This window comes from Chiloscyllium punctatum, chromosome 15, assembly GCF_047496795.1.
Source record: "Chiloscyllium punctatum isolate Juve2018m chromosome 15, sChiPun1.3, whole genome shotgun sequence".
Taxonomy (NCBI): domain Eukaryota; kingdom Metazoa; phylum Chordata; class Chondrichthyes; order Orectolobiformes; family Hemiscylliidae; genus Chiloscyllium; species Chiloscyllium punctatum.
This window is the reverse complement of record NC_092753.1, coordinates 85,518,387-85,536,595: the sequence shown is the minus strand read 5'-3', so window position 1 is coordinate 85,536,595 and position 18,209 is coordinate 85,518,387. Positions and strand designations below refer to the sequence as shown.

The 18,209-nt window shown below is 42.1% G+C and overlaps 1 pseudogene; it reads right to left on the bottom strand.

The window, feature by feature from the left end:
• Positions 1-17,744, bottom strand: part of LOC140486483 (interferon-induced GTP-binding protein Mx3-like) — a 30,968-nt pseudogene extending 13,224 nt beyond the window's left edge.
• Positions 17,745-18,209: the final 465 nt, after the last annotated feature.

The following is an 18,209-nucleotide window of genomic DNA, read 5'->3' as shown; positions in this document are numbered from 1 at the left end:
TGCCGCTGTAGCACAAGAACACTAAGCCATGTTGAGTATGCTCACTTGTAACAGCCTACCTGAGATACTAACGAGTATTCATTGTGACAATACAGGTGTGAAAGAAAATACAGATTGTTTCAGAAACTATAACTTACATTGATGTGGCTAACAAGTTCGTTTGTCTGTCTGCCAGCTAAGCATGGAATAGTGGCTTTCCCATTGTCCAGAAGTTGCCTAAATATTAAATGTAAAGAAAAATCCCAGAATTAGGTTAATGTATGAGTGAGAAATATAGCAAAATGCTAAATTGGTTAAAGGGATTTTTAAAATATATTGTCACATGTATCATTGTTTGCAAATCTCTCCTGGGTTCATCCCTCCCTACTTCTGTAGCCACGACCAGCTCCTCCAGCCCACAATCTCTGCAGTCCTCCCATTCCAGCCTCTTGTGCTTCTCAGGTTTTCATTCTCCATCCACCAATAGTCATGGCCTCAACACAGTTACTGAACCCTCAAAGCAGTGGACTGCCTTTTGTAAAGCTCTCACCTCTGTAATTCTTTCCCTAAGGTATTAGTTCTGGATGTTAGAATTTTCCTGGACCCCTGTCCAAGTTTGGATGTTGGAGGGGGGGGCCTGGGTCCCAGTACAAGAGATTTGTTCAGTGCTAGCTGTTGATTTTCTCCTGCAAAATAAACACTACAAAAGGGCCAATAGCAGGAGTTGTGTGCCTGCCATTGCAGCAGTGACAACATTAGTAGAAATGTCAGTCTTTGAGCAGCACCTGAAATGACATAGCTACTGCTAGGTGAGACCTGGTCTTCTGTCCTCAGATCTCTTGAGGGGAAGCCAATCTATAGCATTTTTGGGCTCCTGAGACAGCCAGGATGGAGAAGGGAGAGGAGAAGATAGGCTGTCATCTGGGAAATTTCAATCCATTGCCAAAATAGGAGGAGATTGCCTTGTATGTTCCCTGATTGACTACCCATTGCAGCCAGGAAGATAGCTGTCACCCATGGGTCCCTCTTTAGGGAAAAGTGTACGAATTCAGGAGCTAGTTCAAGAGAATTCCATCAAAACTACCAGGATCCCACTCACGGCCATCAAACTTTGTTTTATGTTACTTTTGTGGAGTGCTTCAGTGAGAGGCACTATATAACTGGAAGCTAATTCCATTGTTGGAATTAACAATAAGGCTAGGAGTGAGGGAAAGGTTGAGTCAGTTTTAGGCAGAGTGTGGACTACTAGAGGGTGACAAAGCTGAGGTAGGACATTAAGGAGGCTGTAAGAGGACAGTGTGGGTGCAGTGAAATAGAGGTTGCACTGGGTGGGCTCCAAACTAGACTAGTGCCACCTGCCTGCTCCTGGTCCATATCCCTCCAAACATTCCCTATTCATGTACTTATCTAAGTGTCTTTTAAATGTTGTAACCGTGCCCACATCCATCACTTCCACAGGAAGTTAGTTCATTCCATACGTGAACCATATTCTGTGTAAAAAAAATTGCCCCCCCATGTCTTTTTCTAATCTCTCTCATCTCACATTAAAAACATGCCCCCCTTGTCTTGAAATCCCCCACCCACAGAAAAAGACACCTACCATTAATGTTATATACCCCTCATTATTTTTGCTTGTTTATCTTTACTGCTCACTAAAGAACCAACATCCACATGCCACTAGTTTGAATCCAAACTCCTAAAATGATACCAATAAACATATAAATTCAGACATCCTTCATCATGGCTAGATATCAACATTCTTTAAATCACTTTAGATTACTGTGAAGAAGCTCTTTCAAATGTTTTGTATTTGCTTCAAATACTAAATCCTGTCAAGTTACTATACTTTCACACCCAGTCTATTCCACAATATTGACCTCAAGATCTTTGAATATTCCTATATATCCAGATTAATTAAAGCACTGGAATTAACCTTAAGTTCTGATGTTGAGATCAATAATATGAAAAGTACTCACACCTGAAAAATTACAAAATTAAAGCAACGAAGTGTAAAATGAGCTGACAACAAATTGACAGACAGAAGTGCTGTAGTCAGAAACAAAGATAAGAGGATATTAATTGTAAATAGGTCTTCATACATCACCTAAAGTGTTCGTGATCTTCAAAAACATCCTTTCCTTTGTGATTACATCATCAAGGGTCAATTTGTCATCAATGTCCTTTTGTCCATGGCACTTGACAATCATGTAATCTTTCTTTAATTCCATTATTATGTTCTGCATAATGTCAACAACACTTTGTCAACCAGGTCAGGCTTTATATTTAAAATAAAGTCAAAATAAATTTCCTTGGTCATGCCATTTCATTTTGAAAAATTCAAAAAGGAACTGAATTTGAAAAGAATGTGGCTATGACATTGCCATGGATTTGGTGAGTACAGGTCGTTGGTAAGAGTGAGAATTTGGAGCATGTGGGAATTTGGTGCAGTGAATGAAGTGGTGTTGCTTTTAGTCCCTGATATATGCAGCAGTTTATGTTAGTTTGAGGTGTAAGTGTTTAATTTGTTTTGTTCCATATTAGTGTTTAATGCAAGTTAGTCTTTAGAAAATGACAAAGTTACAACAAAGTTGAGATATTGGTGATCACCTTCCAATATTCCATTGATTCTGGAATAATTCTTGCAAATTGGAGCTAGCAAATATCACTCCTCTATTTAAGAGAGAGATAACAGGGAACTGTTTAGGAACTGCAAACCTGTTAACTTTACATTAGTCATTGGCAAAACACTAGAAACTATTATAAAGGATGTGATCAATGGACACTTGGATGATAATGATTCAACTGGGCATAGTCAAGATGGATTTGTGAATTTGAAATCATAGAACATAGAACATAGAAGAATACAGCGCAGTACAGGCCCTTCAGCCCTCGATGTTGCGCCGATCGAAGCCCACCTAACCTACACTAACCCACTATCCTCCATATACCTATCCAATGCCCGCTTAAATACCCATTAAGAGGGAGAGTCCACTACTGCTACTGGCAGGGCATTCCATGAACTTACGACTCGCTGAGTGAAGAACCTACCCCTAACATCAGTCCTATATCTACCCCCCCTTAATTTAAAGCTATGCCCCCTTGTAATAGCTGACTCCATACGTGGAAAAAGGTTCTCACTGTCAACCCTATCTAACCCCCTAATCATCTTGTACACCTCTATCAAATCACCCCTAAACCTTCTTTTCTCCAATGAAAACAACCCCAAGTGCCTCAGCCTTTCCTCATAGGATTTTCCTACCATACCAGGCAACATCCTGGTAAACTTCCTCTGCACCCGTTCCAGTGCCTCCACATCCTTCCTATAGTATGGCGACCAAAACTGCACACAATATTCCAGATGCGGCCGCACCAGAGTCTTATACAACTGCAGCATGACCTCAGGACTCCGGAACTCAATTCCTCTACCAATAAAAGCCAGTACGCCATATGCCTTCTTCACTGCACTATTTACCTGGGTGGCAACTTTCAGAGATCTGTGTACATGGACACCAAGATCCCTCTGCTCTTCCACACTAACAAGTAGTCTACCATTAGCCCAGTAATCCATCTTTTTATTACTCTTACCAAAGTGAATCACTTCACACTTAGCTACATTGAACTCCATTTGCCACCTTTCTGCCCAGCTCTGCAGCTTCTCTATATCCCGCTGTAACCTGCCATATCCTTCCTCACTGTCTACAACTCCTCCGACTTTCGTATCATCCGCAAACTTGCTCACCCAACCTTCTAACCCTTCCTCCAGGTCATTTATAAAAATGACAAACAGCAATGGTCCCAAAACAGATCCTTGCGGAACACCGCTAGTGACGGCACTCCAAGATGAACCTTTGCCATCAACTACTACCCTCTGTCTTCTTCCAGAGAGCCAATTCCTAATCCAAACCTCCAACTCACCCTCAATGCCATATCTCTGTATTTTCTGCAGTAGCCTACCATGGGGGACCTTATCAAACGCCTTACTAAAATCCATATATACCACATCTACCGCTTTCCCCTCATCTACCTCTTTAGTCACCTTCTCAAAGAATTCAATAAGGTTTGTGAGGCACGACCTGCCCTTCACAAAACCATGCTGACTATCCTTGATCACATCATTCTTATCCAGATGTGCATAAATCCTATCCCTTACAATTCTCTCTAAGACTTTGCCCACAACAGAAGTGAGACTCACTGGCCTATAGTTACTAGGATTATCCCTACTCCCCTTCTTGAACAAGGGAACCACGTTTGCTAGCCTCCAGTCCTCTGGCACTACTCCTGTCGACAAAGAGGACACAAAAATCAAGGCCAATGGCTCTGCAATCTCCTCCCTTGCTTCCCAGAGAATCCTAGGATAAATGCCATCAGGCCCAGGGGACTTATCTATTTTCACCCTTGCCAGAATTTCCAACACCTCTTCTCTACATATCTCAAAGCCATCCATTCTACTTATTCGTGCCTCAGTATTCATATCGACAACAATGTCCTGTTCCTGAGTGAATACTGACGAAAAGTATTCATTCAGTGCCTCCCCAATCTCTTCAGCCTCCACACGCAACTTCCCATTACTATCCTTGATTGGACCTATTCCTACCCTAGTCATTCTTTTATTCCTAACATACCTATGGAAAGCCTTAGGGTTTTCCCTAATCCTACCAACTAAGGACCTTTCATGTCCCCTCCTTGCTGCTCTTAGCTCTCTCTTCAGGTCCTTCCGGGCTACCTTATAACTCTCAATTGCCCCTATTGAACCTTCACGCCTCATCTTTACAAAGGCCGCCCTCTTCCATTTAACAAGGGATTCCAACTCCTTATTAAACCACGGCTCCCTCACACGACCCTTTCCTCCCTGCCTGATAGGTACGTACTTATCAAGGACATTCAATAGTTGCTCCTTGAACAAGTTCCACATATCAATTACGCTCTTGCCTTGGAATCTACTTTTCCAATCCACACATCCTAAGTCATGCCTCAATGCATCATAATTTCCCTGCCCCCAGCTATAACTCTTGCCCTGTAGTACACACTTATCCCTCTCCATCACTAGAGTAAAAATCACCGAATTGTGGTCACTGTCCCCAAAGTGCTCACCTACCTCTAGTTCTAATACCTGGCCTAGTTCGTTACCCAGAACAAAATCCAGTATGGCCTCACCTCTTGTTGGCTTATCCACATATTGTGTCAGGAAACTCTCCTGCACACATTGCACAAACACTGACCCATCTAACGAACTTGAGCTATAGCTTTCCCAATCAATATCAGGAAAGTTAAAGTCTCCCATAACAATCACCCTATTACTGTCACTCTTCTCCTGAATCATCTTCGCAATCCTTTCTTCAACGATTCTAGGACTATTAGGAGGCCTGTAATAGACTCCTAACAGGGTGACCTCACCTCTCCTATTCTTAACCTCAACCCAAACTACCTCAGATGGCAAATCTTCGTCCATCTTCCTTTCCACCGCTGTAATACTATCTTTGACAAGCAAAGCCACACCCCCCCCTCTTTTGCCCCCACCTCTGACCCTACTAAAACATTTAAACCCTGGAACCTGCAACAGCCAATCCTGTCCCTGATCTAGCCATGTCTCCGTAATAGCCACAACATCGAAGTCCCAGGTACCAACCCACGCTGCGAGTTCACCTACCTTATTTCGTATACTTCTGGCATTAAAGTATACACACTTCAAGCCACTCTTCTGTTTACAGGCACCCTCCTTTAAGATTGATGCTATATTCCTAACCTCCCTACACTCCAGGTCCTGCACCCTAAAGCTACAGTCTGGGTTCCCATGCCCCTGCAGAGTTAGTTTAAACCCCCCCCAAGAGCACTAGCAAACCTCCCCCCAAGGATACTGGTGCCCCTCAGGTTCAGGTGCAGACCATCCTGTTTATAGAGGTCCCACCTTCCCCAGAAAGAACCCCAGTTATCCAAGTACCGAAATCCCTCCCTCCTGCACCATCCCTGTAGCCACGCATTTAACTCTTCTCTCTCCCTATTCCTCGACTCTCTATCACGTGGCACGGGTAACAAACCAGAGACAACAACTCTGTTCGTTCTAACTCTGAGCTTCCAACCTAGCTCCCTAAAAGCCTGTCTAACATCCTCAGCACTCCTCCTACCTATGTCATTGGTGCCAATATGGACCACGACTTCAGGCTGCTCCCCCTCCCCCTTAAGGACCCGGAAAACACGATCAGAGACATCACGTACCCTTGCACCTGGGAGGCAACATACCAAACGTGAGTCTCTCTCGTTCCCACAAAACCGCCTATCTGTGCCCCGAACTATCGAGTCCCCAATTATTATTGCTTTGCTCTTCTCCACCCTCTTTGATCGTTTGATAATCTTCACCTGTTCATCTTAGCCAAACCACAATCTCCAGCATGGCACTTATTATTCAACTTCTTTGAAATGGATCTGGATAAAGACCATGTGTGGAATAGGACTAGAGCTGCTCAGACACTTCATGACACATGATGGCTTTGACAATGAACCGTTCTTTCAAAACCTTTTAGACTATTCTCTGAGCAACACTGTAAAACTAATATTTTCTCAGCAGTGGGGCCTAAGGGCATCTTAATTCCCTCTCTTTATGTAATTACCCAGAGTCCTTTCTCCAGAAGGGTCCACTTCCTGGGCCATTTTCAGAGCTTCTGTGGTTGCTATGTCAACGTTGCATGGCACAACCACCAGGTTAATTGTTTCTTGTTTCTAGATGAATGACTTGATGAGTTTCTTAATCTGAAAGGAAACACAGATCACATGACTGCAGAATCAAAGGCAGATGTGAATAACTGTATGTACAAACACAAAACACAACAAAGCAAGTTAGTTTTCTTTCATAGACTTGCAAAAGTAGATCCAGAAACACCTTTAATGCATTTGAAGAGATACAATAATGTTGGCACAAATACATAGATCGAGAAAATTAGTGCAATATTTGGTAATGAGTCTTAAAGAGAAGACAGATTTGTAATTATGTCCCACAATGCTTTAAAACAAATTGAAGCAAAGTCACATTTGTAATATAAGGATCATGGCAGTGAGCCTGTGCACACCAAGGCCTCATAAACAGCAAAGAGTTAATTGTCCTTGTGTTTAGCAAATTGATAACTGATAACCCATCAACTGAGTTCTCTGTACCTGGTCTCCAATATTTACTGGTTGGTTGCCAACTGCCACTCTGGCAATTCCTGGCAAGTCTGTAAGGGTCAGATCAGGGACGTTGGTGGATTCGATTTCAAGACTGATTAGTTCAGGGCTGATTCCAACTCTTCGTCCTACGATTGTGTTCTGGGCTGGGAAGAAGTCACACATTGATAAGTAACTGGATTAGACATCTTAATCAGGCATACTAGCAGTCGGTAATTGGCATGGCTTAAAAATAAATCGTGCTTAAATTTATTGGTGATGATGCTCATTACAACATTTTTCCCAACTACGGCTAGCTGAAAACTATGAACTTATTTTATGCCAATTACCCAACTGGTTGCATCCAACAATGTCAATAAGCATTCAAAGCATTGTCACAAATATGGGATTCTGTATCACTGCACTTCGATTCATCATCTGGTGTTGGAGATGTTACATTCACCAAAAGCCCAAATGTTTGTTATGGATCTGGTCACATCTCAGTCATAAGTCAACTTGATGTGGCAACGTCTCGGTTTGGTCTCAGTTAGAATACTTTTCCAGTTTCAAACTACTCACATGGTGGGTGATATGGAAGCTCTTGGAAGTGTAGAAAGGAGGGTGACGAGCTTAATTTTAAGTCTGAAGCATTTTAGTTGTCTAGTTTAGCTCATAGACTTCGGGTGAAATACTGCATTCAATCTGGTCTACTTGCTATAGGAAAGATGATGTTAAAGTTGAAAGGATTCAGAAAAGATTGACAAAGATGTTGCCAAGGTTAGAGGATTTGAGCTACAGGGAGAAGCTGAACAGGCTGGGGCTGTTTTCCCTGGGGTGTCAGAGGCTTACTGAGATTTCTAACATCATGAGGGACATGGATAGGATAAATAGTTACGGTCTCTTCCCAAAGGTAAGAGAGTCCAAATTAGATGGCCTTGGTTTAAGGTGAGGGGGTAAGTTTTAAATGGAACTAAGGGGCAAATTTTTTCATGCGGAGGGTGGTGCGTGTATGGAATGAGCTGCCAGAGAAACTGGTGGAGGCTGGTACAATTACAACATTTAAAAGGCATCTGGATGGGTATATGAATAGGAAGTATTTAGAGGGATATGGGCCAAATGCTGGCAATGGGACGAGGTTAATTAGGATATCTGGTTGGCAAAGACAGGTTGGACCGAACAGTCTGTTTCCATGCTGTACATATCTATGACTCTAAGTTTAGATTAGATTAGATCCCTACAGTGTGGGAACAGGCCCTTAGGCCCAACAAGTCCGAAGAGCAACCCACCCAGACCCATTTCCCTCTGACTAATGCACCTAACACTATGGGCAACTTAGTATGGCCAATTCACTTGACCTGGATGCCTTTGGATTGTGGGAGGAAACCAGGGAACCCAGAGGAAACCCATGCAGACACAGAGAGAATGTGCAAATCCACACAGTCAGTCGCCCAAGGCTGGAATTGAACTCAGGTCCCTGGTGCTGTGAGGCAGCAGTGCTAACCACTGAGCCACCATGTTGCCCCTAAGTATTCATTAAGAGAATAGCAGGCTGAGACATGCTCTTACTGATTAAAGTTCATAAGATGATTAAAAACATTGTGTTTGATATTGTTCCAAATAAACAGAAACATGAGGGTTAGAGAGAAGGTTGAGAGGGGGCTGTGTGGTGCTATGTGCTTAACACTGAAAGCAAGAACTAGGCTGCGCATTTATCAAATGTGGATGAAGCTGGTCACTGATGAAATTGATGTCCATTTGCTGAATTCTTTCAAGTAATCAGTTGGTATGGCTAAGGATTAGCAAGAGGAAGGCTTTATTTTGTTGCCTCTACATTGACTGGGCTTTCTGCTCCTTCCAGAGGCTTTTCACCGTGCTGAGTATGTTTACTGTCTAAATAAACTGTGCATGGCTGGATGATCTAATGGATCCTTTTCTGTTTGCCATTGTGTGCTGATCCGAAAAGAGGGTTTGGATCAGGGAAATTGTTAAGTCCATATTGATCAGTTCATATTTTGAGAAGGTAGCTTACACCCTAACGTTTTCCTATTTTAAAGTTGTATGCGAAAATGCCATGTTCCAAATGCAATACGACTGGTCAACGTACTCAATGTTAAGCACAACACAAGTTATTTAAACACTATAATTCAAATGCAAACAAACGAAAGAGGAATTTAGAATAATTTAACCTAATACTTACACCGAAAACATCAATTCTCCTGCTCCCCAGATGCTGCCTGACCTGCTGTGCTTTTCCAGCACCACATTCTCAGCTCTGATCACCAGCATCTGCAGTCCTCATTTTCTCATTATTTATTATTTATTCCAATGTAGTAGCATCCCATAAACACACCCCTTGGCAACAAGGCAAATTCAGACACAGATTTTTACGTGCAGTTTTCCAATCCAGGAGCAAGAAACATCAAAAGAAAATTAAGAGATCGTAGCAGCCAAGAGACATTCACTGAAGCTTCCAACTCTTTTGAGACGCCAAACAGCTGCTGATGTTCCTGTAAAAACTAAAACCCAGAAATCCGGGTCTATCAGCCATTCAGGCTGCTTCCATTGTTCCAACTTAAAAAAAACTGAAGTCCTCACGAGTTATTTATTCTAGTGGTTCTGGTAGACTATGCCTCTGCCTTACTACGTCTCTTCAAATAAAAAAAGAGACAAAATAACCTTTTAAGGTGACAGTACCTTCACAATATGCTCTAACACATTCAGAATGTTTGCCAGCTTCTCACCGTAACATCTAAATCACAAGACATCTGTTCTTTTTGTTGTCTTTCTGAATTCTTTCTTAAACTGCAGTAAGTTTTACACTATGGTTAATTAACTGCAACCACCGAAAAGCGATTTACCTGAGGGAAGATTACCATTGGAGGCAGTCAAGAGTTGGGTCACTAGGTGGATCCTGGGTCTTGAGGGGTGGTCTAATAAGTAGGGGCTGAGTAGGTTGAACATGTACTCATTGCAGTTTCGAAGAACAAGGTGACCTTATTGAAACTTGCAAGATTCTTAGTGGACTTGAAAGGTTAGATGTGGAAAGGTTGTTTCCCCTCGTGAGAGAGTCGAGCACTGGAGACTATAATCTCAGAATAAGGATTCATCCATATAAGACAGAAATGAGGAGAAATTTCTTCCTTCAGAGGGTGATGAGAAAGATGGTAGTGTGGAATGTTTGTAACCGCAGAGAACTGTAGAGGCTGGGTCGTTCAGCGCATTCAAGACTTTTTTTTAAATCAAAGGAGTCAAGCGCTAGGGGAAATGGCAGAAAAGTGAAACTGGGGGTTATTGAATGAATAGACTCATTGGGCTGAATGGCTTACTTCTGCTCCTGTGTTTTATGGTCTTATTTGATGAGAGAGTTAATTGTGGGATGCATTTGGTTAAAGTGCTCAGGTCTCAAAAGAGCAATTATATTAAAACGCGATATAATATTTATTCACATGAACTACTAAAACGAGGGAAGAAACATCCTTCTCATATGGGTAGAAAAAAGCTTTCTAAAGGCTTTGTTGTTCATTCAACACACTTTTTAATACTTGGGAATATTTGATAAAGTGCTACGTTGGAGCATAATCACCGGGTTTGTATCTGAGAGTATAAATTCCATCTATGACATAGAATTGTCAATGTGCTCCCTCAGAGTAATTCTTACTGTGTCTCAAAGTAATCGAGTTCGAGCGCTAACCTACCCCCACATACATGGCAATGATTATTGGAAAGAAAAAGAATCAGAACAAACTTTTGTTGATTTCTTGTTCCACTTCAGTGGTGCTTTTGAGTATTTGCACATAGTCCTTGTACTTTATTTTCCCTTTCCAAACATTCTCCTTTCTGACTTTTTTGAGCTTCAGTTCCAATGGGCATCTTGTCACAATCCCTGTCACACATTAAAACACCATGAGGACTAAAAATACCATGCCAATTCAGGTCAACCTTTGCATTGTGATGGGATTACATTTGAGAGTTTTCATCAGGACAAACCAACATGTTAAACAACTTTCTGCCGTACTGAATATTTTAAAAAAATCATTCATGGAACGTGATGTGATGGGATGAGCTATTATTTGTTGTCCATCCCTAATATTCACTTGAAATAAGTGGCTTGTTTGGCCAAGTCAAAGGGCAGTTATGAGTCAAGAACGGTGCTGTGGCTTTTGAGTCACATGTATGGCAGACCAAGTAAGGATATCGAAAGAAATCCCGTTCTTTGAAGCTGTTGCTTTTGAGGGCTTCTTGTGAAGGAGTGAAAAATCTGAAAGATTTGTGCCATTGACCCATTTCCTCAGATTTTCCTTCCCTCCATTCATAACATTTCAAATAAACAGCAATTCTTGTTACATATTGAAACTTGGTCCATGGGTTCTGTTAACCTAGATCTAAAAAGATAGGTGAATTGGGAAATTATACACAATTTGATAAAAGTCTTTAACTTTTGTGATGGTATCAGGGCTTGATTTCCAGCATCCTACCCAAGTGAGGTATGACATAGACAATTCTGCTCATTTTAGGGACCTCATCTCACTGCCACTGCTGTTAACTGTATGCAAGGGAGTTACCATAAAGGAAGATTAACAAACACACTTTGCAGGGATTTCATTTCTGAGGGGGATATATGTCTGATCTTCGTTGTCAGGGACTAACTGATTGAGGGATGTGAGCTGAGGAAGAGGAATCTTTGAGAGAGCCACTCCACCTCATTACTGGAGATGTCTCCCCACCAAGCCACAACCCCCTTGATGCCAACACTTATTCATGGCCTGGATCTCTCAGCAAACATTGACTACCTGCAGCTATCAGTGACACTGCATGCAATGCCTCGGTGCCTGTTGATTGTCCATTAGATAGGGGATACGGAAGAGGTGGGGTGGGCAACATGCATCCAGGATTCTCGATTCAGCGGACCCTCCTGACAGTAGGTGACAGAGGTCTCTCACGTGTCGCTGGAGTAGGGGGAGGTTACAGTTTTTGGGTTCAGGTCAGAGGGATGGTGTTGCGTTTCTAGCAGGAGGAGAGGATATCTGTCCAGGGTGGAAGGGATTATATGGCTGGCAGGGAGTGTCCATAGAAGATTCTGGGTAATCCAAGATGGAGGATGGGAAAAATTTCTGGCTGTAAGAGCTGCTCCTTTTTTTTGAGGCATTTTAGGTGCTGGAGGTGATTTCCTCAAATTCAAGGGGCAGCAATTACTGTTCCATATGCTGTTGCATTGTTTTGGAACTTTGGAAAAAAAAAGTCAAAACAGCAGCAGTTTTAAAAGGGAGAAGAACAGACAAAGGAAGCACGTGGTGAGGATAGTGCAGGAGAGAGAGAGAGAGAAAACACCTGCACATTTACTGCCTTTGTTGTTTTTGAATTCATGTGTTGCTGGACATTGGAGTGCATCTGGGAAAATTAACAAACAGTGAATTTCATAACTAATCTTGGAGCACAGGTGAGGTGCCGGAAGACTGGAGGTTGGCAAACGTGGTGTCACTGTTTAAGAAGGGTGGTAAAGACAAGCCAGGGAACTATAGACCGGTGAGCCTGACCTCAGTGGTGGGCACGTTGTTGGAGGGAATCCTGAGGGACAGGATGTACATGTATTTGGAAAGGCAAGGACTGATTCGGGATAGTCAACATGGCTTTGTGCGTGGGAAATCATGTCTTACAAACTCGATTGAGTTTTTTGAAGAAGTAACAAAGAAGATTGATGAGGGTAGAGCAGTAGATGTGATCTATATGGACTTCAGTAAGGTTTTCGACAAGGTTCCCCATGGGAGACTGATTAGCAAGGTTAGATCTCATGGAATACAGGGAGAAGTAGCCATTTGGATACAGAACTGGCTCAAAGGTAGAAGACACAGGGTGGTGGTGGAAGGTTGTTTTTCAGACTGGAGGCCTGTGACCTGTGATCGGTGCTGGGCCCTCTCCTTTTTGTCATTTACATAAATGATTTGGATGCGAGCATAAGAGGTACAGTTAGTAAGTTTGCAGATGACACCAAAATTGGAGGTGTAGTGGACTGCGAGGAGGGTTACCTCAGATTACAATGGGATCTGGACCAGATGGGCCAATGGGCTGAGAAGTGGCAGATGGAGTTTAATTCAGATAAATGCGAGGTGCTGCATTTTGGGAAAGCAAATCTTAGCAGGACTTATACACCTTAATGGTAAGGTCCTAGGGAGTGTTGCTGAACAGAGAGACCTAGGAGTGCAGGTTCATAGCTCCTTGAAAGTAGAGTCACAGGCATTTGGTATGCTTTCCTTTATTGGTCAGAGTATTGAGTACAGGAGTTGGGAGGTCATTTTGCAGCTGTACAGGACATTGATTAGGCCACTGTTGGAATATTGCGTGCAATTCTAGGCTCCTTCCTATCAGAAAGATATTGTGAAACTTGAAAGGATTCAGAAAATATTTACAAGGATGTTGCCAGGGTTGGAGGGTTTGAGCTACAGGGAGAGGCTGAACAGGCTGGGGCTGTTTTCCCTGGAGCGTCGGAGGCTGAGGGGTGACCTTATAGAGGTTTACAAAATTATGAGGGTCATGGATAGGGTTAATAGACAAAGTCTTTTCCCTGGAGTGGGGGAGTCCAGAACTAGATGGCATAGGTTTAGGGTGAGAGGGGAAAGATATAAAAGAGATCTAAGGGGTACGTGTATGGAATAAGCTGCCAGAGGAACTGGTGGAGGTTGGTACAATTGCGACATTTAAGAGGCATTTGGATGGGTATATGAATAGGAAGGGTTTGGAGGGAAATGGGCCAGGTGCTAGCAGGTGGGATTAGATTGGGTTGGGATATCTGGTCAGCATGGACAGGTTGGACCGAAGGGTTTGTTTCCATGCTGTACATCTCTATGACTCTATGTTGCTGGAATGTTGTCAGTTTTATAGCTTGCGAAAAGATACAACAGCTTTTAATTCCTCTAACTTGTCTTAGGTAACTATTCAAGTCAGTGAGTTGGGACACTCTGATTCTAACTCAAAGTTGATGAAGGCTGGGTGATCTAGACCAGTGTTTCTCAACCTTTCCGTATTCAACGCCCCCTTCTTATCCTTGAAATCATGCAATGCCCCTAAATCACTAAAATCTGTTTTTTGCACATATAACTGCATTACACTGCAGTGCTGAAAACGGAAAACTTTTGTGAAATATATTTTATATGCAACAAAAAATAAATGTTATCATTTATGACTGTTCTTACTGTCCACCTACTTTTGGCTCACTCTGTATAAAATTTAATCTGTGATAGCAAAATAGTCAATGCGATCCTTGTGGTTCATGTTGTCTTGCTAAATCATATACACCTGGTTCAATTTTTGTCAAACGCAATCTCAGGTCACCACGCTGAACAACACCCATGCGATTGCAGGTCTGACCTTATATTCTGGCACTGAATCCTTTCTCAACCAAATAAGAGGTAGGAAATGGTCGTGCAAACCGCTTCGCCTCTTCACTTAATAGCGGGAAACAACATCGGGTGGCATCTTGAATCCAAACAAGGGGCTCACCCATTTGCGAAAACCGAATTTTCATTGCAGTGTCATTTTGGAGCCCTATCATTTCTACCTGAAGGCGAATGTCCATTCCTTCTGCGCATGAGATAAAGGGGTCAGTCAGCCATGTAGGGATCTCCACCTCGGTAAGATCAGCAAATCGTATTTTCATATCATGCTGCAGTACACGAACGTGAGCTGAGTAGATAAGTAATTGATCATCAATAACATCCTCCGCGATATTGTTTAAACTCAGGAACTGGTAAAACTCACGACGACTGATATTCCGATGAAAGAGATCAAGTTTTGCAATAAAAGATGTAACAGCATTCCTTGCTTTTATGAAACTCACATTATCTCCTTGTAACTGCATGATCAGCAAATTGCACTTATCGAATATATCCGCAAGATATGCATAGTCGTGTTTTACGATTTCGGCTTTCATACAAAGGTTTTCATTATTTCTGTGTAGGAATTCAATGATAGAATTGAACAGTTCATGGAAACGATTGAGGCATTTTCCTTTCCAGAGCCATCTCATTTCTGTGTGTAGCAGCAATTGCAGAAATTTATCTTCATTATCTTTACAGAGTTGGCAGAGAAGTCATTCATTCAGAGCATGTCTCTTTATATAATTTGCCACATCTATCACTTGTAGAGAATGGTTGAGGGCTTCGCTAAGTTTCTTTGCAGCCAGATGCTGCTGATGGATAATGCAGTTTTTCTGTGAAAACATGTGGCACTTCTCTCTTTAATAATGCGACAAATCCCCGATGTTGGCCAGTCATAGCATGCGCGCCATCCGTAACACAAGCAACAATGTTTTTGAGGGGAACAGGCTTTTTATCAAAATAATCCTTGACGCAGTCGAAGATTGTCTTACCTTTGGTATTTGTTGGTAGATCCAGAGCAAAAAGTAGTTCTTCTCGTATTTCATTTTTGTCGATGAAACATACCCCAAAAGTAAAGCTTGATTTTTCATATCGTACTTTCATCAGTTTGTAAGGCGATTTCTTTCGATATCAAAAGGGAACATAATTTATCCTCAACATTTGAGGCCATTTCGTCGATATACCTTCTCACGGAATCGTTGCTAAGAGGAATATGCTTGATAGTCATTGATGGTTCCTGATGTAACACGGTTGATAATATTCGGCAATAGCTGGCAGCACCAACGATTCACCCACAGAATGAGGTTTACCACATTTTGTAATTAGCTTTGCTATGTTGTATGATGCCACAAGGCCATCCACATTTGTGGCTCCCATCTTTGAAAAAGCAGTGGAAATAGTTGGTCGCTGATTGAATTTATTCTTTAATGTTTGAAAATATGCCAAACCTTTGTCCTTTCTTTCACGGTTTTTCTTTTCCAAATGTTTACTAAGACGGGAAGGCTTCATGGCCTCATTGGAAAAGCTTTGTTCACAGAGCAAGCAGAGTGGTAACTGCTTATTAGATGGAGATTGAATAAAGCCATATCGCAAATAGTCCATGCTATACTGCCTGCACTTTTTCTTACTCGATGAGGCCATTTCTACACTGTCGCTCGAAAACCCTGATGGAATCATGGGCATTACCTTATCATAATAATTTTAATTCGCTCAGACAAGTGGCAAAATTTGATTGGCTAATTAGCTGTAATGAGCATTCATTCTGCCACCCGGTAGAACAGTTGAAAAGCTGTGTTTTGTCTTCCTAGAAGCGACACGAGTTAGGGTGATATTGACCTCGGCAGTAGAATCAGTGTCAACTGCGAATGAGTTCAAATGGCTTGCCATTCACAGAGAAGACTATCAATAATAGCACAGCAACCAACCAGAGCGCATGCCTCCATGGGTGCAGGGAGACTTGTGTTATGCGACTATCCATCTGCACACAGCAACGTCCTTCAAGGACACAGCCGTCTTCCAAGTGATTGGTAAGCTCTCTACAAAGTCATTCAGTGCCTCCTTGCTGTCCCCTTTGACGTTAACGCCCACCGAAGGAAGGCAAATGCCCCTCAGGGGGTGCTTCTGCCCCCGTTGAGAAACACTGATCGAGACAATAAGTAATTGATGATTGGAAGTTTAAATTTCCCAGACAATTACTGCTCAGTGAGTGCGTTAGAATTTCTGAGAGACCCTGACATGCAGTTATCAGGATACATCTGGGTTGCAAATATCTGAAGACCAGGAGATCTGTGCCTATGTTTTTAACTCAGTGAGGAAGGAGTCCCTGCTGTATCAGGTTATGGGGAGCAAGGTGGGCCATGCCCATAAATGTATGTAGAGGATTATTTTGAGATGCAGGATTATAATATCACGTGGTTTGAGTTAGCTACTGAAGCAAAAGTAGTTTCTGGGGGATACTCAGTGCTGATGGGGTGAGACCAGTCCTGGCCCAGGTAAATGGTAATTCTGTTCAATGGTTAAATAGAAAAAGATATTGAAGTTACTTGTTTGACCATGACTACTGTAAATTGTAATCAAGTGTTGGCTGGCAAAAGTCTAATGGACAATGGCCTGATTTAAAAGAGGAATAGTTAAGGCATATTTTCATGAAGGGGAAAGATAGAATTAACAAAACCAGAGTTCACTGCATGATGAAAGAAATAGAGGACAAGATGAAGTAGAAGAATCGCGTGTAGGATAGATGTCAATTGGATAATAAAAAAGTGACCTTACCTGCTAGCTGTTCGGTTTGAGAATAAACTTATTGAATGTTTTTATTTTAATATGCTGAGTCTTTCAACCAATGAACAGTGTGACCTGTTTGAAATACTCAGCATTTTAAATGAAAACAGTGTGAACTGTTCATTTTCCTAATCTTGTAAACTGTACTACAGGATGAACATGCAGCATTTGGTAAAATAGATTGATGGTATCTTAGGACAGTGAGCTCATTGTTCATCTATTGATATATTTCCTTTTCACCCAGAGTGATAGTGTTGAACAGGTAATGACTGATTCCAAAATTTTCTTACCTTTTCCTCTGGGAAGTGACACCCCGGACAGTGCCTCCAGTATTGAGCTCTTCCCAGAGCTCTGGTCTCCAATCACTGCGATGGCTGGAAGTCCCAGATCTTTGTCCACACCAAAAGCTCTTAGTTGGTCAATGAGATCAATACAAGGTCGTACTTTACTTTCATACTCATTGAAAAACACAGTGTCCATTGCCAGAGGGGAAACAGCAGTCATTGTCAATCAAGTAATATCAACTTCTTTTACAACAAAATTCCCATGGTAGGGATAAAAAATATATTTCATTAACATGATAACTGGATTTGCAGGACTGCAGATCTCTGCAACGTGTGTAGGGACATTCTGAGACCACTTCAATGGTTTTGACTGCTCCTGAGGACAAACTAACATAGAAACATAGAAGATAGGAGCAGGAGGAAGCCATTCGGCATTTTGAGCCATTCATCAAGATCATGGCTGATTGTCCAATTCAATAGCCTAATCCTGCTTTCTCCCAATATTCTTTGTTCTCATTCACCCTAAGAGTTATACCGAGTCACCTCTTGAATATGTTCAATGTTTTGGCATCAACTACTTCCTGTAGTAATGAATTCCACAGACTCACCACTCTTTGGGTGAAGAACTGTCTCCTCATCTCCACCATAAATGGTCTACCCT